The sequence below is a fragment of the Heterocephalus glaber genome, unplaced genomic scaffold, assembly GCF_053883595.1.
Source record: "Heterocephalus glaber isolate CG9 unplaced genomic scaffold, H.glaber_assembly_v1.0 deba00000937, whole genome shotgun sequence".
Lineage (NCBI taxonomy): Eukaryota > Metazoa > Chordata > Mammalia > Rodentia > Bathyergidae > Heterocephalus > Heterocephalus glaber.
Window position 1 is genome coordinate 8868422 of NW_028258173.1, and position 25877 is coordinate 8894298.

At 40.8% G+C, this 25877-nt stretch overlaps 1 protein-coding gene and 2 pseudogenes across 21 annotated transcripts in view; 2 read left to right on the forward strand and 1 right to left on the reverse strand.

The window, feature by feature from the left end:
* Positions 1-10814, forward strand: part of LOC147828767 (coatomer subunit delta pseudogene) — a 77901-nt pseudogene extending 67087 nt beyond the window's left edge. Inside the window, exon 1 of the transcript XR_015450130.1 lies at positions 1-10814. This exon is cut by the window's left edge and continues 67087 nt beyond it. The product of XR_015450130.1 is annotated as a coatomer subunit delta pseudogene (transcript).
* Slc39a11 (solute carrier family 39 member 11) overlaps positions 1-25877 on the forward strand; it is a 486128-nt gene that overhangs the window by 313279 nt on the left and 146972 nt on the right. The gene's annotated exons all lie outside the window — the stretch shown is intronic.
* LOC147828768 (U2 spliceosomal RNA) lies at positions 6168-6311 on the reverse strand (annotated as a pseudogene).

The following is a 25877-nucleotide window of genomic DNA, read 5'->3' on the forward strand; positions in this document are numbered from 1 at the left end:
GGCCATTCTAGGGGAGGTAAACACTTGGATTCCTTCCACATGCTGGAATCAATTCTGCTGATCTGGTGACTGGCGAGGTGGTGGCAAAGCTGAGACATCATTGAGAGCTCTCAAGATCACTAGGTACTTCCACCCTTCAGCCTCCCTAGGAGTTCTTGCAGGCTTTTCTTTCCCGGCTCCCTCCACACCCCCAACTCAAAGCTTGGCAGAAGTTTACCACAATAAGACTCCCGTTCTTCTCCAAGGAGAACACCCAGGTTGGTTATTCTTTATTAGTCGGGACCTAATTCTTATAGATTTTTTTCGTAACATAGGATGTGAAAGCAGCAGTGGCTCCTGTCAAGGGGGGAAGCAGGTCCAAAGCAGCAGGTGCCCCTTCTCCCGGGACCCCAGTGGAGCCCCAGTGGAGCCAGAGCAGATGCCCCACCCCCACCCTCTCCTTGGTGCTCCTCTCCTTGGTGCTGTTGGTAGCAGCAGTCTGCAGGAAAGGCTAGTATTTCCCCAGTCTGTGAAGATGACCCAAACCCAGAAGTAAGGCTTATTCGCAGCTTTCTCAGAGCTCTTGAACACTGTATAACAACATAGTGGTTGAAATAGAGGGTATAAGATATGTCTACTAACCCTCAGAGAAACTGTACATGGTACTGATCACTACCCAAAATAACAACATTTTAGAAGATTTGGAGACCTTAAGGCTCTTCTCAAGAGTGATGCCTGAATATTGTCGCACCTTAGAGGAGAATGAAACATTTGAGCTCTGTTTTGATTTGATTTTTGTTTTTGATGACATTGTTGCCCTGGGATATCGGGAGAACCTTCACAAAAATGGATTCTCATGAGGAGAAAAAGTGTTCAGTGTGGTCGGAGACTCAAGAACATGAAGCTAAGGCTGAGATGCAGAATAAAGCAAAAGAATTACAATAGGCACAAAGAGGTGCAGAGAGATGGGGCAAGAAAGCAGCAGGATTTGGGGGACTTGGTAGCTCTGCAGTTTCAGAAAGCAGCACAGCTGCTGTAATCACAGAGAACATCATTGAAACTGATAAACTAAAAGTGGCACCTGCACCAAAGCAAGGCTTTGAAACTTGGAGCCAAAGGAAAGGAAGTAGATAACTTTGCGGACAAATTAAAATCTGAAGGTGAAACCGTCATGTCCTCTAATATGGGCAAATGTGCCTCCAAGGCAACCAAAGTTCATGCTCCACCTATAATATGGAGAGTGTGCATGTGAAGATGGAAGAGAAGATTACGCTAACCTGTGGACAAGATGGAGGATTGCAGAATATGGAGCTGCATGGCATGGTCATGCTTAGGATCTCAGGTGGCATATTAGGCCAAATTGGTCTTCATGTGGAAAATGATAAGAAAGTACAGCTACAAACCCACCCAAATGTGGATAAAAACTTCTTACTTCAGAGTCCCTAATTGGCTTGAAGAGTTTAGGAAAGTCATTTCCAGTCAGCAGTGATATAGAGGTGCTAAAGTGGAGACTACAAACCATAGGGGAATCTTTTATTCCACCAACAATTCATGGCTGGCCCTCAGAAAGTGGAAATGGCTGTGAGGTCAGCATAGAGCATGAGCTACAGGAAGATAATTTAGTGCTGAGTGGCGTGGTTATCCCATTCCACTCCCATCGGGTGTTGGTGCTCCTGTGATTGGTGAGGTCGATGGGGACCAACAACATGACAGTCAGTCGATGAAATGCCTTGGAGTGGTGCCTGCCAGTGACTGATGCCAAATATAAGAGTGGCAGTCTGGAGTTTAGCTCTGCCAGGCAGCCCAATGATGTCTTCCCTGTTCATGTTTCCTTCACGTCCAAAAAGAATTACTACAACATACACATTACCAAAGTGACCCAGGTAGATGGAAACTGCCCGGTCAGGTTTTCCAGAGACCACTTTCCTAGTGGATAGGTGTGAAAACCTGTAATACCAAGAAGAGAAGACAGAAATGAAAAGGACAATTTTCAAATTTACAGAAAAGCCAAAAGTGGCTGAAGACTTTTTCCAAATCTGTAAGCCACTGGAGACCCTTTTTTGTCTGATACAGTGCATGTCTCCTGCACAAGGACCCTCAACTCGTCCCAGTGTTTCAGTGTCAAAGACACATTCTTTGACAGAGAAATGACACAAACACAAAGGGAAAGGCTGCTTACTTCTATGGTAGATTTTACTGGCTGGCAGGAAAGCAAGCTCTCCAGATAATGTCCCACGAAACACTTCCTCTGCCTTCGCCTAAGTTGCTTCTTTATTTTAATCCCCAAATAAAGTTATATCTCACGTGTGCGTGCATGTGTGTGTTTGGGGGGGATGGATGGATGGCTAAGCTGAAGTTTACCTTTGCATAGTTTGAAATGTTAACTGTTTAGATTAATAGCATGAAAACACTGTGGGGGGAATATTTAACAAATTAAGAAGCAAACTTTTAAAGGGAAAGATTTAAATTTTCATTTACATAATGTGTAAAGTATTTCCATCTCAGTGATGAGCCAACTGCGACTTCTTTTTTTAAAATTAATTTTATTGGCACATTTTAGGTATACAATATAATGACATTCATCATTAGAAATTTGCTACCTTTACATAATCTGTCTTCGTTCTGATTTCTCCCTCATTCCCCTGCCCTCCCTTCAACCCCTCCATTCCTCCCTATTTACAAAGAAAGATTTTGTTTCCACCTTTTCATTTTCTCATATTAATTCCATTCCCTTCTTTCCTTTCCCCTACCCCTCCCACTTCTCTTTCCCCTTTGCCTCTTTTCTTCCTATTTCACATTATTTATTATACTTTTTAGTCCTTATTTACACTTTCAGTTTCTCACACTAGAGAAACTATTCGGTATTTACACGTGTGTCTTATTTATTTCACTTAAGAGTATTGCCTCAATGTGCATCCATTTAGCTATGAATGTCTCTAATTTCTCTTTTTTATGCCTCAGTAGTACTCCATTTTATTAAAAAAACCCCACATTTTCTTTATTCAGTCTCCAGTTGATGGGCATTTGGGCTGCTTCCAAGTTTTAGCTATTACAAATTGTGCTGCTATGAACATGGGTGCACATATGACACTGTGGTATGATTCTTTTGATTCTTTGGGGAAGATCCCCAGCAAGGGAATAGCTGGGTCAAATGGGACTTCCAGTCCTAGTTCTTTGAGGTATCTCCATACTGATTTCCACAGTGGTTGCACCAGTGTACACTCCCACTAGCAGTGGAGCAGTGTTCCTCTTTCCCCACAGCCCTGCCAGCATTTGTTATTGGTTGATTTCATGATAGCAGCCATTCTTACTGGAGTGAGGTGGAATCTCAGTGTTGTTTTCATTTGCATCTCTCAAATGACCTGTGATGTTAAACATTTTTTCATATGTTTATTTGCCATTTCTACTTCTTTTTGTGAGAAATGTCTGTTCATTTCAGATGCCCATTTTTGGATTGGGTCTTTAAATTTGGGAGGTCTCATTTTTTAAAGTTCTTCATATATTGTAGATAGTAGACCTTTGCCTGAGGGACAGCTAGTGAAAATTTTTTCCCATATTGTGGGCTGTCTCTTCACACTGTTGGTGGTTTCCCTTGCTGAGCAGAAGCTTTTTAGTAAGAAGAGATCCCACTTGTTGATTGTTTGTGCTAGCTCATGGGCAACTGAGGTTTTGTTCATAAAATCTTTTCCTACACCAATATCTTCAAGAGTTCTACCTAACCTCTGTTCCAGCAAATTCAGTGTTTCTGTTTTAATATTTAGATCTTTAATCCATTTCAATTTTAGTTTAGTGCATGGTGAGAGATATAGGTCTAGTTTTAATCTTTGGCAAGTTGAAACCCAATTTTTCCAGCACCATTTATTAAAGAGGCTATCTTTCCTCCAATGAGGCTGTTTGGCTCCTTTGTCAAAGATGAGATGGCTGAGTGTGTCTGGAGTTGTTTCGGCATCTTCTAATCTGTTCCACTGGTCCTCAGGTCTGTTTCTTTGCCAGTACCATGCTGTTTTTATCACAGTAGCTTTGTAGTATAGTTTCAAGATGGGGGTTGTAATACCCCTCCCATGTCCCTGTTACCTAGAATTGCTTTTGCTATTCTGGATCTCTTCTTGTTTCAAATGAATTTTTGGATTTTTCTCAAGGTCCATGAAGTATGCTCCTGGGATTTCAATTGGGATTGCATTGAATCTATATAGCAGTTTTGGAAGTATAGCCATTTTCACTATGTTGATTCTTCCTACCCAGGAGCAGGGGATGTCTTTCCATTTTCTGATATCACCTTCGATCTCTCTTTTCAGAGTGCTATAGTTTTCAGAGAAGAGGTCTTTGATTTTTTTTTTGATTCCTAGGTATTTTAGTTTTTTGGATGCTATTGTGAAAGGAATTGTTTGCCCCATTTCTGTCTTAGTGAGTCTGTTGTTCGTGTAGAGGAAAGTTATTGATTTTTGTGTGTTGACCTTGTATCCAGCTCTTTAATGAATTTGGTTATTAAGTCCAGAAGACTGGGTGGAGTTCTTGGGGTCTTCTATATAAAGTATCATGTCATCTACAAATAATGACAATTTGACTTCTTCATTTCCTATCTTTATTCCTTTTCTTTCTTTCTCTTGTCTAATTGCCATGCCTAATGTTTCCAAAACTATATTGAACAGGAGTGGTGATAGTGGACATCCTTGTCTTGTTCCTGATTTTAGTGTGAAAGACTAGTTTTCAGTTTTTGACCATTTACTATGATATTAGCTGTTGGTTTTTCATAGATGGCTTTATCAGATTGAGGTAGAGGCCTTCTATTCCAATTTTTTGTAGGGTTTTTATCATAAATCTATGTTGAATTTTGTCAAATGCTTTTTCTGCATCTATTGAGATTATCATATGGTTTTTGTCCTTGGTTCTATTGATATACTGTATTACACTTATTGATTTACATATGTTGAACCGTCCCTGCATCCCTGGGATGATCATCCACCACTTGGTCAGGGTGTATGATCTTCTTGATGATCTTCTGCATTCTATTTGCCAGTATCTTATTAAGGATTTTTGCATGTATGTTCATTAGTGAGATTGGCCTATAGTTCTCTTTTTCGGTTGAGTCTTTCTCTGCTTTGGGGATCAAGGTGATGCTTGCTTCCAGGAATGAATTCAGGAGAATTGCTTCCCTTTCAATTTCGTTGAAGAGCTTAAACAGTAGTGGCAGTCGTTCCTCTCTAAATGTCTTGTAGAATTCATCAGTGAAGCCATCAGGACCTGGGCTTTTCTTAGTTGGTAAGTTTTTAATTACATTTTCAATTTCATTGATTGATATTGGGTTGTTTAGGATTTTTTGGGTCTTCTTCGTTCAACTTTGGTAATTCATATGTATCTAGGAATCTGTCCATTTCTTCTGTGTTTTCCATCTTATTGGCATATAGGTTCTCGATGTAGGTATTGGTGATCCTCTGGATTTCTCCTGGGTCCGTTGTAATTTCATCCTTTTCATTCCTAATTACATGGATTTGGGCTTTTTCTTTCCTTTTTCTGATAAGGTTGGCTAAGGGTTTGTCAATTTTGTTTATTCTTTCAAAGAACCAACTCTTGGCTTCACTGATTTTTTTGTATTGTTTTCTTAGTCTCCGTTGCAGAAACCAGTGCAATAATTTCTTCCTTTCTATGGGCTTTGGGTTTATTCCTGCTCTTCTTTTTCTAGAAGCTTGAGGTTCAGGATCAGGTTGTTTAATTGGGCTCACTCTGTTTTCCTAATATGAGTACTCACTGCTATGAATTTCCCTCGTAAGACTGCTTTCATTGTGTCCCATAGATACCGTTATGTTGTATTGTTATTGTCATTTAATTGAAGGAATTGTCTGATTTCTTCTTTAATTTCCTCTTTGACCCATTGGTTATTCAGCAGTGTATTATTCAATTTCCATGTGTTTATGGAATTCTTGCAGTTTCTTTTGCTATTGATCTCCAATTTCATCGCACTATGGTCTGATAATATACAGGGGACCACTTCAATTCCTTTGCACTTAAACATGTTCTATGAATGAGTATGTGGTCTATTTTGGAGAATGAACCAGCTGAGAAGAATTTGTATTCTGATTTTGTGGGGTGGAACACTCTGTAAACATCTGCTAAGTTCATTTGTTCAAAAGTTCAATTGAATTCTAGTATTTCATTGCTTATTTTTGTCTAGTTGATCTATTTGTGACAGTGGGGTATTGAGATCCCCCACTACTATTGTATTAGTGCTTATTTGATTTTTCATGTCTGTTAGTATTTGTTTTATATAATTGGGTGCACTAATGTTTGGTGCATAGATATTACACTTGATCTTAGCCAAAAGGCCAAGAAGCGATTGGTGCATATATATTTATGATTGTCATCTCTTCCTCTTGGATTGTTCCCTTTACAAGAATGTCTTTCTTTGTCTCTCTTAATCAGTATTGGCTTGAAATTCTCTTAATCTGTAAAGAGGATAGCTAGCTACTCCTGCTTTTTTTTTGGTTCTTGTCACATGGAGTATTGTTTTCCACCCTTTAACTTTCAGACTCTGAGTTTCATCTTGAATTAAGTGTGTTTCTTGTATGCAGCATATTGTTAGATCTTGCTCTTGACCCATTCTGCCAGTCTATTTCTTTTGATTGGTGAATTGAGACCATTAACATTAATGCTTTAACTGATACGTGTTGACTTTTATCATTGTCATGACTTTTTCTTTTTGTTGGATTCTCCCCCTTTGCTTTAATTTCTTGTCATGTCTGATAGATTCATTGTGCTGGGCTTCCTGGGGTTGTGATCCTCATTGTCTTTTCCTAGGATATTGTCTAAAATTTTTTGGAGTGCTAGTTTGGTATTCATGAATTTCCTAAGGTGCTCTTTGTCATGAAAGTATCTTATTTCTCCAACAATTTTGAAAGATAATTTTGCTGGGTATATCAGTCTGGATTGGAGGCTGTTTTCCTTTAGGGCAAAAGATGACACTCCAATTTCTTCTTGCCTTGAGGGTTTGGGTTGAGAAGTTTGCTGTGATTCTGTCTGATGGGCTTTCCTTTGTATGTGATTTGTTTCTTTTCTCTAACTGCTTGTAGAACTTTGTTCTTCTGTTGGGTTTCTGGAATCTTAATTATTATATGCCTTTGTGTAGAGTTTTTTTGATCAAGGGTAGTTGGAGTTCTCTATGCCTCACTTATCTGTATGTCAAGTTCTTTTCCCCTGCTTGGGAAGTTTTCTGCCATCACTTCTGTGAATAGTTTTTTTTATGTCATCTGCACTCTCTCCTCTTTCTTCATTGACTCCAATCCATCTTATGTTATTCTTCTTTCCATCATTTAGCAGCTGCTGGAGTATTTTCTCGTGGTCCCTTACTATTTTAAAGAAATTTTTCTTTTCCTGGTCACTATTGCAATCTTATCTTCTATATCTGAAATTCTGTCCTCACATTGGCTCATTCTGCTGAGTTAGATTTCAATGGAGTTTTTGATCTCCTGGAAATCTGTTTGCATCTCTTTTATCGATTCCATTTGTTTCTATGTTGGGATTCCATCAATGTTGTACAGCTCCTCTTTTTTTTAATCTGTGTCCTCTCTAGATTTATTAATTATGTGTTGCACTATGGGCACCATCTTTGCTGTTATCTGAGAAATTATTTCTGATTTCATGTTTTCTAGATCCTCTTTCTTTGCCAGTTCAGGGAGTTCAGATGGTTGAGTATCAGAGTGTCCATCTTGTTTCCCTTTGGGGTTGCTTTAGGTGATTTGAAAGTCAGGTTTTGAGTCTTGTTTACGTGTCGTCTCATTTCATCAGGGGTGTGGGGGGGTGCTGCTGGTGCCAGCGTGCCTTACCTCCTCAGTGCTGGGGGTGGTGGTATAGCTGCCCAGAAGGCTCCTCCTTGGTGCTGGGGACAGTGGTATTGGAGCCCAGAAGGCTCCTCCTAGGTGATGGGGGCCACTGTCGACTGCAACTTACTATTGAGCCTATGGTAGCTGTAGCCCATTCAGCCCTTGAATATCCAGCAGAGCCTTCCTGTGGCTTGACCTTTCTACTTCTCAGGTTCTGCTAATAGAGGGCTTCTTCCCTACCTGAAAGAACACAGGTGTTACATTAAACACACACACACACACACACACACACACACACGTATAAAATTTTTGTCATGTGGCCATTTTGACAATGTGGCCATTTTGAATCATTTTATTGGGTTTGCCTCTCCAGGAACACAGGATGTCTTTCCATTTTCTAATGTCCTGTTCAATCTCTTTTTTTCAGAGTACTGTATTTTTTGTTATAGAGATCTTTCATTCCCTTGGTTAGGTTAATTCCTAGTATTTAATTTTTCTGTGAAGCTTCTGTGAATGGGATTTTTTTTTTCCTGATTTCCTCCTATATGCTTTCATGGTTGATATACAGGAATGTTACTGATTTTGTATCCTGCTACTTTGGTGAATTTGTTTATTAGTTCTAAGAGTCTTCTGGTGGAGTTTTTGGGGTCTTACATGTAAAGGATTGTATTAGTCAGTGAGGATTGTTTGACTTCTTTCTTTCCTATATGTATCCCTTTTATTTCTTTGTCTTGTCTGATTGCTCTGGCTACAGTTTCAAGTACTATATTAAACAGGATTGGTGATAGTGGACACTCTTGTCTTGTTCCTGATTTTAGAGGAAATGCTTTCAATTTTTCCCCATTTAGTATGATGTTGGCAATGGGTTTATCATAAATGGCTTTTAGCAATTTGAGATATGTATTTTCATCAGAATTTTTTTACACCATTAATGGATGTTGGCTTTTGTGAAAGGCTTTTTCTGTGTCTATTAAGATGTGAGTGTTTTGTTTCTATTCATGTTATGTATTATGTTTACTGATTTACATATGTCAAACCATCCTTGCATGACTGGAATGAACCCAACTTGGTCATGATGTGTGCTAAACACATCATATTACAGTGATACATGCATGCCTGTGTTTATAACAGCACAAGTCATAATAGCTGAATCTCAGAAGCATCCTATATGTCCATCAACAGATGAATGGATAAAGAAAATGTGGTATATACTACTAATACTCAGCCATAAAAAGGATACATTTAAGTCTTTTATTGGAGAATCGCTGCAATGTGGAACCATAATGCTAAATTAAATAAATCAGGCACAGAAGGTTAAACATAGCACAGTTTCTGTTATAAGAGAAACTCAAAATATAAATAATTTAAAGAGCAATATAAAAGACAAGTGACAGGAAACAGGGAGATGCACTTTGTGAAGATGGGAAGGGAACCTGGGAATGTGGGAAGGTGGGAGGGAGGAGAGGGGAAGGGAAATAAAATGGATATGTGATATGTATATGTACCAACTTCCCAAGATGGATGTATTTATTATGTATCACAAGCATATACTAATAAACAATGTGAAAAAGAAATAAAGTAAAATTGACAAAATGAAAAAAAATACAGGTTCACCCCCCCCCCCCCGTGGATGTGCTCTGTGGCACAAGATACTTTATGATGCTATTTACTCTCCTCCAGGATGTCTCCTTTATCTTTGTGGAATGCTGAGCCTTGGGTGAATCCAGGCAATTAGATTCCTCAAAGCAGAAAGACTTTCAAATAATTTCACTCATTGACCAAGTGATAGGGATCTCAAAGAGACCTTAAAAGTCCTCCTTTTAAGGATCTATACTAGAAGTCAGCAAAGGACAACATGGAGGCCAAAAACCACAGGTCCTTTATCAAAAACAGGTGTTGGATAAGCAAATGCTAGTTTACCAATAAGGTAAAGTGTTGTGGAATGAAGTTCTTAACCTTAGAGTAGATCACAAAACCGCTAAATCCATGAGCAAGTGTTCTCTGTGAATATGTGTAGACATTTTCTTTTCAGGAAGAGTGTCCATTTTTCCAGTCCATGCTACAAGCATTCAAATACGTACTATGTTGCAAGCACTATGCAAGACCGTGTAGACACTGTATAAGTTAAGATAGACTATGGCCCTTCTCTAGTGGTGAACATAGACACAGACAAACAAGAAGTGATGCACTTGAGTGCTTAAATATGACAAATCTGGCTGCAAAAGAAACTCTTGCCCCTTTATACCCACCGGTGTTCTTCCTAATATGGCATTTAAGCTATGCCTGAGGAGCAAAAGACTCAGAAGCCACTCATCAATGTAGCATTTATGCCACAGATGTCTCAGAATAAGAGGTATTGGCCCTTTTAAGTTCAGCCAACATTTGGCCAAAAGTTAAGTGGTGATTTGTAATTCCTGTCTAGTGCACTTTTATTATTCTACACAGCTCAACTCAACAGAGGGTTGGAAGGAGGCTGGTTGTGCCTGATTTTGAGATAATTTGGACAATGAACACACATCTTTCTTTCTAACAAAAACATATTGAGTAGATATTTGTGGTTCTCTATTTGGCTGCTGGAAATTGTGCATGTTGCTCCTCTTGACCTAAAGGAAATTTGGTTGAGAAACACCGATAGAAGAGAATATTTGGTGATGTGGATTACAGTCATTTTGCTGCTGTGTAAAATCATATTTCAAAATCCAATTGAAAAATTGTGCATGCATCTGTGTCTCCATCCTCACATGCACATATCTCATGTAAAGATTAAAAAGTTGTTTGAAATTTTAATTTATTTTATGAAAAGATAAAACAAAATTTCATAATCAAATAATAAAAGAATAACAAGAATTATTACACTGTGTATCATTATCTTCAAAGTAGTTACTTAGAGTACAAGACATAAAACAAAAAGATTCTTATGAAAAAGAAAAAGATAATAACACAAAACTTTCTTTTCAATGAACTAAAGTAAACTAGTAGTATAAATGAAACCAATTAGCATATATATTGAAATGTTTTAAAACAATGGGATTTGTAATTTGGGGAAGTATTTGAACTTCTCCCTACTTCCTATTTATCTTTCTTCTATTTTGCTTTTTACATATATATAATATATATTATATATATATATTTTCTCATGTAATATTTGAACTTGTGGATATGACTTATTTTACTAAACATTGTGTTCTCAAGTTGCATCCATTTACCCATGAATGCTTCAAGATTATCTTTCTTTATGGTAGTGTAGTGCTCCAATGTGTATACATACCACATTTTCTTTATTCATTCATCTGTTGATAGACATACACAGTTTCTAAAATCTAGCTATTATAAATTGTGCTGTTATAAACATGAGTATGTATGTATCCCTGACATAGCTGGGTCATATGGAATTTCTTTTTAGTTTATTTGAGGGATCTTCACACTGATTTTGTAGTGGTTACACTAGTTTACATTCCCACCAGCAATGTAGAAGAGTTCCTTTTTCCCCACATCCTTGCCAGCATTTGTTATTATTAGTTTTTTTGTTGATAGTCATTCTTTCTAGGGTAAGATGGTACCTCAGTGTAGTTTTAATTTGCTTTTATCTGATGGCCAGCATTTCTTCATGTATTTATTGGCCATTTGTACTTCTTCTGAGAAGTATCTATTCATTTTGGTTGCCCAGTTTTTGATTGGGTGTTTTATTTGGAGAAGTCTAATTTTTTAAAAATTCTTTATAGATTCTTGATGCTACTTCTCTCTCTGTGAAATACCTGGCAAAAATATTTCCCATTTTGTAGAGTGTGTCTTCACTCTGATGATTGTTTCCTTTGCTGTACAGAAACTTTTTAATTTGATATGATCCCATTTGTTGATTCTTGGTAATATTTCTTGTGCCATTGGGGTTCTGTTCAGAAAGCCCTTGCCTACATGTATATCTTCAAGAGTTGTACCTATTTTATCTTCCACTAGAATTAGTGTTTCTGTTTTAATATTTAGATCTTTGATGCATTTTTATTTTAATTTAGTACATGGTGAGATATATGGGTCTAGACTCAATCTCTGCATATGGACATCCAGTTTTCCCAGCACCATTTACTAAAGAGGCTGTCTTTCCTTTAGTGTATATTTTTAGCTCCTTTTTCAAAGATCAAATAGCTGTATGCGCCTAGGGTTGTTTCTCCTTCTTCTATTGATTCACATGTCCTTTTTTGTGTGAGTACCATTCTGTTGTCATCACTGTATCTTTAATCACTGTAGCTTGAAGTATAACTTCAAGTCTGGGATTGTGATCCTTCCTGCTTTGCTTTTGTTAACCGAGATTGCTTTTGTTACTCTGGATCTCTTTTGATTCCATATAAATTTTAGGGTTGTTTTCTCTAGCTCTGTAAGAAATGACATTGGTATTTTGACTGGGATTGTGTTAAATCTGTATATAAGTTTTGGAAGGATAGCCATTTTGAGTATGTTGGTTCTGCCTAACCAGGAACAGGGAATATTTTTCCATATTTTGATCCCCTCCTCAATTTTGTTTTTTATTCTGTTATGATTTTCATTGTGAAGGTGTTTCACTTCCTTAGTTAGCTTAATATTTAGGTATTTAATTTTTTGATGCTATTGTGAATGGTATTGCTTTTCTAATTTCTTTTTCAGTGAGTTCATTATTAGTATGTAGGAATACTATTGATTTTTGTATGTTTTGTATCTTTCTATGCCGCTGAATTGAGTTATCAATTCTAGGAGTTTTTTGGTGGAGTTTTGGGGGTCTTGTAAGTAAAGGATCATGTCATCTTCAAATAATGATATTTTGACTTCATCTTTCCCAATATATATCCCTTTTATTTCTTTCTCTTGCCTGTTGCTCTGGCTAATGTTTAAAGGACTACGTTGAACAGGAGTGGTGCTAATGACCATCCCTGTTTTGTTCCTGACTTTAGAGGGAAGACTTTCAGCGTTTCTCCTTGTAATGTGATGTTGGCAGTAGGTTGGTCATAAATGACTTTTTTCATGTTGAGATAAGGACCTTTTATACCTATTTCTACAGGGTTTTTCTTTTATCATGAATAGATGTTGGATTTTATCAAAAGCTTTTTCTGTATCTACTCAGGTGATCATGCGATTTTCTTGTTGGAAGTTTTCAAAGGTGGTTACTACTGGTTGGTGAATTTGTTTTAGTTTTTCTTTGTGCTAATCAGTATTTCTTAAATTTTCTCTGAGGTGCAGCCATTTTTATATTAAAGAAAATATTTTGCCCAGGCTTAATGACACATGACTGTAATCTCAGCAACTCAGGAGGCTAAGGAAGGAGGATCACTTGAGCCCAGGAGTTCAGGACCAACTTTCACAACACAGGGAGGTCCCCATCTCTTAAAAAAGAAGGGGAGGAAGAAAAGAAGGAAGGAAGGAAGGGAATGAGGGAGGAAGGAATTTTATTATAGGGCACAAAGAGACATTGAATCATCTGGACAAATGAATTTACTCCTCATCGAGTCAACATTCTTATTCTACGAGCAGTTGGAATTGGCTGTCCCTGAGGCTCTTGGGGAATTTCATCTTCTAGAGCAGAATTCTTTAAACACTGGCACTGGAAATAGCCATGGTCACTGGGGCTGAGTGACCATATAGGCAGCTGAGTCTGGATGTTGCTGCCTGGGAGGGAAAGATGTTCATGCTGGGAAATGTTCTGGAGTCCACCTAATGAGGCTCATTGGCAGCTGGAAAAAGCTAAGACCTGTAGAGGGTCCCACCTTTCCTAGAGCTGCTCACAGAAAACTGGAGAAGACTTGGCCACAGAATTCTGGGCCATGGGTTCCATCTGTTAAATTGAGTCTTTCTAAAGGGAGAGGAAGATCTGGGGTGTATTTAAAGTAGATGGGAGTATTGAAAACACAGATGTGTAGGGACATAGATGAAGCTTCCCTATGGTGGCTGTTCCTCTCCTCCTACCTTTCCTTCCTTCTCCCAAATCCTTGGCTATTCTTGGGAATCTCCTCCCCCATCTTGTGGGTTTCGGTGGACAGCAGAACCTGCCTTCAGGATGCATGTTGGACTTCCAAGCTTGCTTCTTTGGCTCTCTGGAGTGATAGTGACCTTGGCTTGGCCAGCAGAGGAAGCAGCAATTTCGTCCAGGAAGCGGGAGTGGTGTTGACTACCTAAGGATATAGTAGTGGTATTTTGTCTGTGGAGCAGCAATTTCTGCTCTTCCTGAGCCCCGTCTGGATTCTAAGATGTGTTCTTTAGACTTCCTGGGATCCCATGAGCCCCCCAGTACCTTTCCATGAACGAGTGTCTTATAAACTCATCCACTGAAGCTGGACATGGACTTGTATTCTCTGTCACATTCCAAGGGAAGTCCCAGGGCTTTTTTGGCCTTAGTGTGATAAAGCAGCAAAGCTCCATTGTTCAGGTATGCCCTTGTCTCCTTCTTTTCTTGCTGTGGTCTCCAGGGATTTTCCTGGTTTTGGTGTCAATTGTTTATAACCTGAAAAGCAAGAAAACCCCTAAACCACAAAATATCTATGGAATTTTAGTGTCACTTAAACCTTTTAGGACACATTTTTACTTTTATTTATATGGCCTTGAACAGAAGGAAGATTCCTATTGAGAATATTGTAGTTTACAGAATATAGTGCTATTTGCAAATCCTGACAATAAGTAAATCCTTCCTTCCTTCCCTTTTTGTGGTTTTGGGAATTGAACCAAGGCCTTTTGCACTGAACTACATCCAAGCCCCCTTTTTTTTTCATTTTCAGATAAGGTCTCCTTAAAGTTGTGCAGGCTGGCTTTGAACTTAACAATTCTCCTGCCTCAGCCTCTGGAGTAGCTGGGATTACCTGGCTAGGTAAACTCTTGATTGTAGCAACTAATAGTTTTCATTGATGTTGTCATAGTTTGATCATGGAGACTGATTCATAGGACAAGAGAGGAAATGAGAGAGAAAAGTGGATGGATTTGACAGATAGACTCAGTGAAGGATGCCTCAGTTTAAAGAATTTATTTTTTTTCTCAATTCCTCTGCTTTGGTTGGATTTCCTTTTCTTTTCCCCTTGTGGCAGTGCATATCCTCTTTTTAAAACAGATTTTTATTGGATATAAGGATATGACAGTTTCTATCATGGCAATTCAATTACTTTTCACCTTCTAGTCTTAAATTCCCATGTGTTCTTAGGTGTGCAAGCGTAAATCCCTCCCATTACCTAATTGGGCGGTAAAAGCTGGACTGGAAGACATCCAGGTGCAAAAGTATGTATCTGGACTGACTTGTTGTTGGACAGTCTAACACGTTAATTTTCAACATCTAGTCTGTGTCATAATGATCTTGAGATGAGTGTAAGGGGTATGACTTGTACAACAAAGACTCCTGAGCCTCTCAACAGAAGATTCAATTTAGTTGGGGCCCAGGAACCAGCATTTTCTGAGCTCCCACATCACACTACCATAGGTGATCTTCAGACAAGTATAGTCCTTGTTCTCAGAGTTAGAGGAGGCGCAGGGCAGCATCACCACATGGAAAAAGTGAGCAGAGGGACAGTTAAGTCAGTATTAGCAGCTGGATATGAACCTTGAAAGATATAATCGCTCTTGTCCACTTTCTCCTTGACCTGGTAATTTTCAATTGCATGAGTTAAGTGAGAGGCTCCCATCTTCCTGGGGGAGGCTGGAAGTACTTTGTAAAGCTCTTGTAAGCCAGGTGTTCTTCCAAATACTCTTTCTTCAGGGGGTTTGCAGGGATCTTTTTTGGAGACAAATGTCTTTTGCTCATGGACCCCTAGAAACTCTGGTGATCTCTGTGCTCTAGGGCACTGTGCTGAACACACACATTCAGGATGTGCTGGGGAGAAGTAGGGAGGTGCTTCTTGATCCTGCCCAGGGTTTATTTTTAAATCCTAGTTGATTTACCAGGAATGAGTTCATGTTCACATAATGGTTATTTGTGCCTTTAAAAAGAAGAGCTGATCTGGCAAGTGGATTTTTAATATTATTGGACATGTTGGCCCTGTTTCCTGAGAGTAGAAATTATTCTACCTAGATACTTGGAATGAGGAACATTGGGTGGGTGGTTTGCTTAATGGATGAGAAACTTTTAGCTAGTAGTGACACGATCTCTTCTGATGCACTTTTAATTTTCACCAATTATGCAGATCTATTTGTATCTCTGTGGTCGCTAAGCAAGTGTTTATTCATAAGCATTTAAGGTAAGGCTTGGATAGTTTTCAGTGCCTGGAAAACATGTACTGATGGGGCTGATGAGGTCATTTAGTCAGCCTCCTTACAGAGGCAGCATTTGAGCCTCTGATAATCATGTGGCTTGTGACTGTTCGAGTGATAAATGGAAATATCCACTATAGTTAGGAAGATTGTAAATACATTTATGATCATGTTGCTTATGCTCCACATGCCTCTCAGCCTAAAGGTCAGTAGCTAAGCATAATAAATACTTCAGTTATCTTCCCATGAAATTGCCCTAGTCCCGATGGAATCTTGCCCTGCCCAGATCTACACAAAGAGCATCCTTAGCAGGGCAGAGATGTGTATGTGGCTGCTTTCTGAGTGGAATCTAATCAGTTTGGTTAATTCCCTTTCCCTGGATTGGGCACACTTAGGGGTATCAGATAAAATACAGGATATCTAGTTAAATTTGAATTTCAAAAACACAAGCAATATTTTTTGTATAAGTATATCCTATGCAATATTTGAGATATACATGCATGAAAAACAATTTTTTAAATCTGAAATTCATATCTAGTTAGACACCCTATCTTTTTATTTGCTATATCTGCCATCTCTGGTAAGAGTCCTGTTCAAATAGATTCTTTCTATCATGTACATGGTTTCTACAACTGTGTAGCTTATGAGAATCCCCAGGTACAGGGGGAACAGAAAACTATGGAAGTGAAAGACTCACATACATCTACTTTTCAGAAGTGATGTTTCAATATCAAAAGAGAAAATGACCTGAGAAAATTAGCTTTAGTGTCGGAAGTGAAGAAGATAACATTTTTTAATGCACTATAAGGTCTTGAGAAATCTCAAAAAGAAATAAAAACATGGAGGCTGAAACTCCAACTTAGCCAGGTGAATACAGCTGACCGATGTGTAATAATACTTGCTGCTCCCAGCCAGGCCTCATTAGTCACTGACACACATAAGTGGATCATAGGAAAATTACCCATCTGTAAGGAATTAGACAATCATATTATCATTACTTAAAAGAGCCCTCATTTGGGTCAAGGGCATTTCATACAAGACAAAGCAAATATGCCTGAAACTCTATACAATGTTCAACTTCACTTGGAGTCAGAGAAATACAAATTAAGGGGAATATCATTCCCCCATTAATTAATGCATTTATTTTTACATTAGAAATACCCAGAACAGACTGAGAAATGGCCAATGAGAACTTCAAAACTTTGCTCATTGGTAGATGATTCTACAAATGCACAGACACTCTTTGATCAACAGTTCCACTTCCAGGGACTATGTCCAAATTGCTGGTTGTTTGCACAAGTTAGAGGTTTTACAGTGGTATTTGTAAGAAAAATATTTAGAAACAGCCTAAGTGCCCAATGGTTTGACAATGTAAGTAGTAATTTGTATTGCTTGGAATGCCTGAAGGGGCATTTATTCATGTGAGGAAATGCTTATGTTGCATTTAGTGGAAATAAAAAGCAGGCAACTGTTGTGTAATAGGCGATCTCAGCTGTGGAAAACCACAAGAGAAAGTGTGGAAGGAAATGCACCAACCTCCATTATTATTTTGTAGGTGGTATGAATTAGGGGTGATTTACTCTTCCGTATACTTTTAGGTTTCCTGAGGTTGCTTTAGCATGCAATTTATGCTTTTGTGCCTAGACACAAGGTTACTAAGAGGGATGTTTTATATGAGGCTCTTACCCAGGGGGCGAGATAGACTGGTAGTGCCACAGTCACTTAAACCCATGGCACGAGTTATATTGATGAGGTGTCCTACTGTTGTTTTTGTGCCAGGACCTTACATTTGCAGCCATTTGTTGGCAGTTTAAAGGGTTCTGGAGGACTCAAGGAGACTGCAGGGAGTGTAGCCTGGGAAGTCGTAGAAAAGCAAGGAGATTTTCTGGAGGAAGGTGCCAACAGCATCTTACCATCCCTCTTTCTTATCTCACCAAATGATAGACTGCATTTGTTGTTTCTCTGCAGCAAACTCACCTTCTCAGTGCCTGATAGTTGAGCCATAGCTCAATTCCTCAATGGTTCTAAAGACAGCACTTAAGTCAAAGTAATTGAAGTAAAAAATCACCTTCTTGAAAAATCCCTTTTTTCCCTTAAACCACTGGAGCTCAGACCCCTAGGAGATCAAAATCCAAAGATCAACTTTTGATTTTTCTCTCCATTTTAGGTGAAGCCTCCATTTTAGTTTGAAGAGGCAGTGAAAAGTGGAAAAATTACAAGGGGAAAATTAAGGAAATGTTCTGTATTTTATTTCTAAATGCATAAACTTGCCTTTGTAAAGTACACACAGGATACAGGTCCACCGTGGTTCAATTTTAGGAAATCAATTGCTGACTGGCATTTAGTGACAACCTGACACATGAAAGGGCTAAGGATTCTCTGCATCTGCATCAGAGAATCTATCTGCAATAAGAGCCCTACCCTGTTTACTAAGCTGTTTCTTAGGATAGACCCATCCCTGGGCATATATGATTCATGAAGCCATCCTATAAAGAGGTGGTGTATAATGTCTTGGAGAAAGGTCTTTTCCCAAGGTGGTGCCCATTCTGGGTGGGAGGCAGCAGAAAAAGTATGTCCCCATGTGGAAAGAGAGGGCATTGCATCTTTTAGCAGCTGGAAAAGAGAAAAAATGACTAAACTTGAATTTAAAAAAGAAATGATTTCACAAATAATAGATTCAAAATTAAGAAAAATGTTCTAGGACCATTAAAAATTAGAGTCACAGAGACTAAGAAATATATAAAGTATTTCCATTGTTTTAAGTAAAGCAGTATGGTATAAATCTAACATGAATTACACTTGCTATGAGTCAGGCATTGTGCCAAGTTCTTCCATATATTTTAATTCTCAAAACAAGCTTACTAAGTAGATATGATTAATTACACTCATGTGATAACAAGGAAACTGAGGGACAGATCCAGCATTTCCTGAGAGAAGTCTTACGGCTAAGAGCTGATAGAATAGTGGTCCCAGTGGAGCTACCATCACCTTCCTTTTTTAAATCTCACAGTGACGCTATGCTGACTGCAGAGATACAAAGCAACATCATACACAAACTGGATGAGGTGGGGACAAATGAAAGCAATCATGTTGGGAGTTTGGGGGGATCTTTTTGTTTTGGAAAATGCTCTTTAAGATAGTTGTATTTTACAACTCTATGTAAAGGTGAGATTGTGAGAATCATAGATACATTTAGAGATAGCAACGGGCTTTAATATTGGACATCTCCAAGCTGAAGGGTCTTCTGCTAGGACTGGGAGACCCGGGTACCCTGGCTCTGTCCTGTTTGTCCACAGGACTGCTAAGAAGGTCTCATGGGCCTTGGTTTCTCTAGGTGCCAAGGTCAATGCTAACCTCTGTTGAGTCATTATTTAATCTTCAAATTCAACATTAACTACATTAGGAAAGTTATTCTGATATCGTGTGTGATGTGTCCAAGAGATAGATTCCAGGTTCTTGCGTACTGTGAGCAAAGAACTGCAAGTGTACCCTGGATGGTAAAAGAAAAAGCAGTTACATTTATTGAAGTTAATGGGAAGGTGTGCCCGGGGCATGCAAGTCCATACTAATGGAAACAAGAAAATGGCATGAACCAGAAGGGTGGTGGCAGGCCAATGGGGGAATAAGCTTTTGTATTTAAAAGGTGAGCATCCCTCCATGGATTCTTCTCCTTGGATCTTTCTGGATAGGACTGACAGAAATGATTGACAGTGTGCTGAATCATCTCAGGTGCATCCAGTACACGTGACTTCCACAGTTCCCTTGATTTTAATCATAGGCATGACATGCAGGCCCTGTGGATAAAGCATTAGTGAAGTTCAAGCAGTAAAATGGCCACCACAGGTCAAACTGTGGGATCTAACATGCATGTGCTCTGGCCTGGAGTTTTGGAGATTTCCTGGATTTTTTTTTTTCCTGCTTCTGTTTGAACAAGAGAAAAAGGATTGGCCATGGGTGTTGCCCAAATTCATACATGATTACTAATTCTAATTCATATATAATTTAAAAAATCAGAACCCAATTCTTATCAAGTATTATCATAGCTCATGTTGGTAACTGAATTCCTCCTCCCAAATTATGCTGAATTTCTGGAAAACAAATAGGAAGAATAAATGTAAGTGAATGGATCCTTCTACACTCTTGACTGGTCTTTTGGTGTTGTTTGTATGCATACATTATATAGTGAATGGACATTTGTAGCAAACAGGGAAAGGGGACGTTACCAGAACCTCTGCAGTAAGACCTAGTCTCCTGCGAGCCACGGCAGCACAAGGTGAATTACAGGAAAGGTAGAAAAATGAGACTGAGAAGACGCTGAGCTTTTGGTCTGATCAGTGCTGCTCTGGGCGGCAAAGACAAAAGCCCCCACCTTACCGCACCTTTTATTCAGTACATCGGGAGAAACAAATGTAACAAATGACTTGCAGAGAGTTCAGTACATCCTGCGTAAATAAGATGTAACAGTCCAAGATCAAGGAGGAACTGAGTAGATGTTTGTTCCTCCCAGGATGTTTTCAGCTCCCAGGATGTTTCTTGTCCTGGAGAATCACGACATCACGGGATCATTGAGGTCTCAGTTGTGACCGGAGGCCAAAATGGAGTTATGTCTCGGAGTTCCATAGCTGGGCTGTAGGCAGGAGAGCTAGGCTAACCAAATGATTTTTCCCTAAAATTATGTAGCATCGCTCCCAACAGACATTGAATTCTTCTTCGTTGCATGTTTTATAACAGGGGTTTTAAAAAAATATGTTTCCAGTAATTTGAATGGTCTGCATTTGGGAGATGCAGATATGCTTACTTGTGCTAATCCAACCACATCCTCTCCAATGACATCTTGGGGATATTGTTTAAGCTGTCTTGTGATTTGTTAATTAGCATCACCATATTCATCAGAGACCCGAGACTCCATCACTGGGCCCATTGGCTTTAGCCTGGCACATCATCCCAGGGACCACAGCCACTCTGTGTCCTCATGTAATGAGTCTCATGAAATATGAAAGTGAAGGTTAACACAGTATTTACCTCCCAATATGTTGTCACTCTGAGCTCCTTGAATCCAGAAGGACTTAAAACTGGTTTCAAAGCCATCTGCATATCTTTTGCTGCAGAGTGGATTACAACTTTCCCTGTGCGTTCAAAAGCAGTTGCTAGCCCCATGTGGTAGCTTACTCATTCCAGCTATTTGGGAGGCTAAAACAGGAGAATTGAAAGTTCGAGCACAGCCTAGGCAACTTAGTGACGTAGTAAGAGCCTTTCTCAAAGTAAAATATAAAAAGGGCTTGGAGATGTAGCTCAGTGTGGAGGCCTTCAGTCAGTGGTGGCGAACCTATGGCACCCTTGCCCCAGCGGGCTGTTTGTATCATTGAAATCTCTAAAAGGTTCACTATTACTGACCCTAGGTACAATGGTACAATAGCCAATACCACACGCACACACATGCGCACACATGCACACACACATGCACACACACACACACACACACACACAAGAAAAAGAAAAAACAGGAAGGAAGAAGCAGTTGCTGATTCAAGATGCTTTAGAGCCATGAATGGGTGGACCCCAGGGGCTTGTGTCATTACAGGGGTGGGGCTTCCCAGGAGCAGGGTTTGCTCTCCTCCCCAGGCTTGTGCCTGCTGGGAGTTGTCTGTTGATGTGCTGGGGAAAGAATCGCCTCCCCTGCTTGGGAGAAGGGGGAAGCAGCTGTATGCGATGAAGTTGCCCGGTGATTCAGTGGGAAAAGTAAGCTGGGACATCGCTCTGTTTCTCTGTGGTCCTCATCCTCCCCTGCACGTGTGGCAATGCTGTGTCAGGTGGCGGAGACCCCAGCGGCTCCTTTCTGCCTGGGGATTCTTAGATGCTCATTTCTAAATATTGTACAATGGGCAACATTTTTTTCCTAATGGCAAAAATTCTTTCCTTTCTGCCTTCCTGGAATAATTATGACTTGGTTTGGCATAGGTAAATGTTTCCTACTTTGAGCCACTTCCCAATTAGAAATAGCTGGAATAAATGGGTTAAGAACATCATTTCTATGCATTGTTTTCAGATTTGTCTGTGAGCAGGAGTGAGAATAGATAGATACAAGATTCCTACTGAATGCTCCCTCTGCTGTCATGCTCCTTTCTCACCCCCATGTCTACTCCCATCTACCCATTTTAGGGAGCAAATGACCAGATTAACCACCTGTCTCCATGCCACCCTCACCAACCTCAGAGCCCCACTAAGACAGTGGCTTCTGGAGGGAAAGGACCCATGCTGACCTCAGAATCCACCGTGGACTAGCTGTGTGACCTGGCCTCGCTCTGCCTCTCTCTGGTCCTCAGTTTCCTCATTTGTTAAAGGAGATTCATCTCTACTAATGGGCCTTTGTAAGGATTGAAGCTGAGTTGGGGAGAAGTCCCAATGTCTCCTATCAGCCTCTCTTGCAGATGTTTCCACTTCTGCATCTGACATAGACTATGTCATGCCTAAATACCCTTCCTACTTTGCTTTGCCAGGGTCTACTCCAAAAGAATCCACACATTTGCCATTTCAGGACTTTTTTTTTTTGTACTGGGAATCAAACTCAGGACCTTGTACTTGCAAGGCAGGCGTGGTGCCACTGAGCTAAATCCCTGGCCATTTCAGGATTTCTTGTGTGACCCTTGTCACTTGGCTCTGGCACCCCTGCAGCTGCCTGTGTGTGTGCATCTCCCTTGAAGCTGCAGCATTGCCACCAACCTCACCCGGAGAGGTGTGGGGCGCCGGCCACTCCGGGTGCCTCTTGTTCTCCCCAGTGACTTACCTGGACTAATCTTCCTTGTCGTAGTTGTGGAGTCATTAGTGGCTGTTACCAAATGGTGACTTATCTCACTTTCACAGTGCACCCAGCCCTAGCATTCAGTTTTCACTCGTTGGGACCCCGAGGCCAGGCTTGTTTCTTTGCTCTGGTTGACACTCTTCCGGCTGCTCCATGCTCTTCCAGCTCTGGGGATCTCTCCTGCCCAGGATCAGGTTGCAGTGCATTGGTGACACTGGTGAAAGTCAGTGCCGCTCCTGGGGCTTGGCCGAGAACGTGCATTCTACACTTTAGGTGCAAAGGAATTGTTTGTCTTCCCTGTCTGTCCTCCTTTGAGTTGTAAAATCCGCTAGGGAGAGATTTTTTGTTTTTGTTTTTGTTCTTATCAGCTCCCACAGGAGAGTAGTTGAACCAGGACTGTGGGCTTAGAGGGAGCCCACAGCAGTGCTTGTCACAGGCCCAGCACAAAGCTGAGCACCCTGGCCCCAGCCCTGCTTGGTTCATGGACTGCATGTGGAGCTGCACTGCTCATGTCGCTAGTACTTAGGGCTTGAAATCTCAAGCATTGAGTCAGTTTCCCAGCCAGCCTCTGTAGCCTGAGCTCCCCAGGTATCATTAATTTAAAATGTACAAAACCAGCCAGGTGTGGTGGAGCGTGCTCATAATCCCAGTACTCTGGGAGGCTGAGGCAGGAGGATCACAAATATGAGCCCAGCCTCGGCAACTTAGTGACTTAGCAAGACCCTGTCTCCAAACAAAAACAAAAACAAAAATGTTTCTAAATAAGCGCTGGAGTGGGGGGGAGTAAAAGGCCAGGAATGTAGCTCAGGGTGAAGGCCCTGGGTTCAGACTCCGGTACCGCCACGCACACACACAAAAGTACAAAACATTTCCCATCTTGCGTGCATAGAAACGCACATGAGTGCATGCATACTAGGAAGTTGCTTGCTTTCTGAGTCAGGAAGGTTGGTACCCAGTGGCAGCCTCGGGTGTCCACATGGGCACATCCGTGCACACACACAAGCTCACACCCACATTCAGTGTGGATGCCATACAGTGGACTGAGCTTCCCCTGAGTGAGCACTGTGGGGCGGGGAGCTGCTGCCTATCTGAGATGACTGCAGGGAGACGTAAGCCGGGGCTCTGAGCTCAGAGGGCTGGCAGCCCAGCTGTGAATATCAGAGGATCAGTTAAAGGTCCATGCCCCCTTCCTGCCTTCCTTCCTGGGACCAAACGCAGGGCCTTGTACATGCTAAGCACATACTAAGCACAGGCTTGACCATGGAGCTACATCCAAGCAAGGCCCTCTTCTTTCATGGCCCTGAGATCCAGCTGTTGGTAAGAAAGAGCCAATTGTGAGCCAGGGATGAGTGAATCCGTTTGCCCTTTGCTATTTTCTACTCCTCAAGCTGTATTTGCTTGATTTGAGTAAGCAAATAAGAAATGATCATCCCAAGAAGGATTTCTTTTTTCTTTTCCTGTCTAAGCAGCTCACCGGGGTGGTTCACCTGAAAGGGAGCCACAGACACCACCAAGTTATGGGGTGGGACACAGTCTTTCAATCCAGCATCCACAGGGGTGAGACAAAGAGCCCCTGCCTTGTGTGACAATAGGAGGAAGAAGAGGCTGGCCAGAGTTGCCCCTTGAGTCTTTAATGGTTCAATTTTTTCATGAATTTTATTGGTACATTATAGGTATACATTATGATGACTTTCATCATTGGGAATTTGTACCTGTACACGATCTATCTTGGTTCTTATTTTTTCCCCATTCCCCTGCCCTCCGCTCGATGCCTCAACCCCTCCACCTCTCCCTATTTACAGTTTGTTTCCTTTTTTTCCTTCTTTTCTCATACATTTTTTTCTTTCCCTTCTTTCCTTTCCCCTTCCCCTTCCCCTTTGGACCTTTTCTTCCTATTTCACATTATCTATTATACATTTTGGTCCTCATTTACCCTTTCAGTTTCTCACACCAGAGAAGCAATTCAGTATTTATGCACGTGTGTCCTATTTATTTCACTTAAGAGTATGACCTCAATGTGCATCCACTTAGCCATAAATGTCTCTAGTTTATCATTCTTTATGGCTGAGTAGTACTCCATTTTATATTTTAAAAAACCCCACATCTTCTTTATCCAGTCACCAGTTGATGGGCATTTGGGCCGTTTGCAAGATTCAGCTGTTACAAACTGTGCCCTATAAACATGGGTGCCCATATGTTGCTGTATGATTCTTTTGGGAAGATCCCCAGCAGGGGAATAGCTGGGTCAAATGGGACCGCTAATCCTAGTTCTTTAAGGTCTCTCCACACTGATTTCCACAGTGGTTGCACCAGTCTACACTCCCTCCAGCAGTGGAGCAGGATTCCTCTTTCCCCACAGCCCCGCCAGCATTTGTTATTGGTTGATTTCATGATAGCAGCCATTCTTTCTGGAGTGAGGTGGAATCTCAGCGTTGTTTTCATTTGTATCTCTCAGATGACCAGTGGCCCCTCGATTCTCATTTAGACTTGAGAAATTTTTCCTCTAGCCTTCATCATAGGAGCATCTCCTACTTGTGGAGGTTCTGTGACTGGAGAAGGGAAGGGGCAGTAGGGAGAGTCCTGTCAGTAGTGGTCCAGGGCGTGGACTATCACAGTAAGCAGGAAGCTCCTGCCTGCAGTCGAGGGCATGGCATGGATCTTCCCATCCTGGACACTTTTCAGAATGCATGGGGTTACTGGATAACTCCAGTGGAGGAGGGCTGGGGGTTGGCTCGGTGCAGAGCACTTGAAATATGACATCCAAGTCATGCCTACCAGGCTCACAGCGGAGAGCCTGCTTCCTGATGGTGCCTCCACATGTTTAAGATTTACTCCAAACCCACTTCCTCCCAAGCTTCCTCCATCTGCTGTGAACCGAAGTCTGATGCTGTCCTTTGCTCTCGTCCCCTGAGTCTCAGAACCTCTCTGACTGCCTGGCTTCCTGTTGGTACTTGTTCATGTACATCTGCTTCCTCCTGTCCATCTGTAAAGCTCCCTCCCTCACTCCATACTGGAGGAGCCCCATCCCACCACACTACCTTTGGGATTCTACACCCACACAGGAGTGATGTGTCTGCGAATCTGATTGGCCGAGT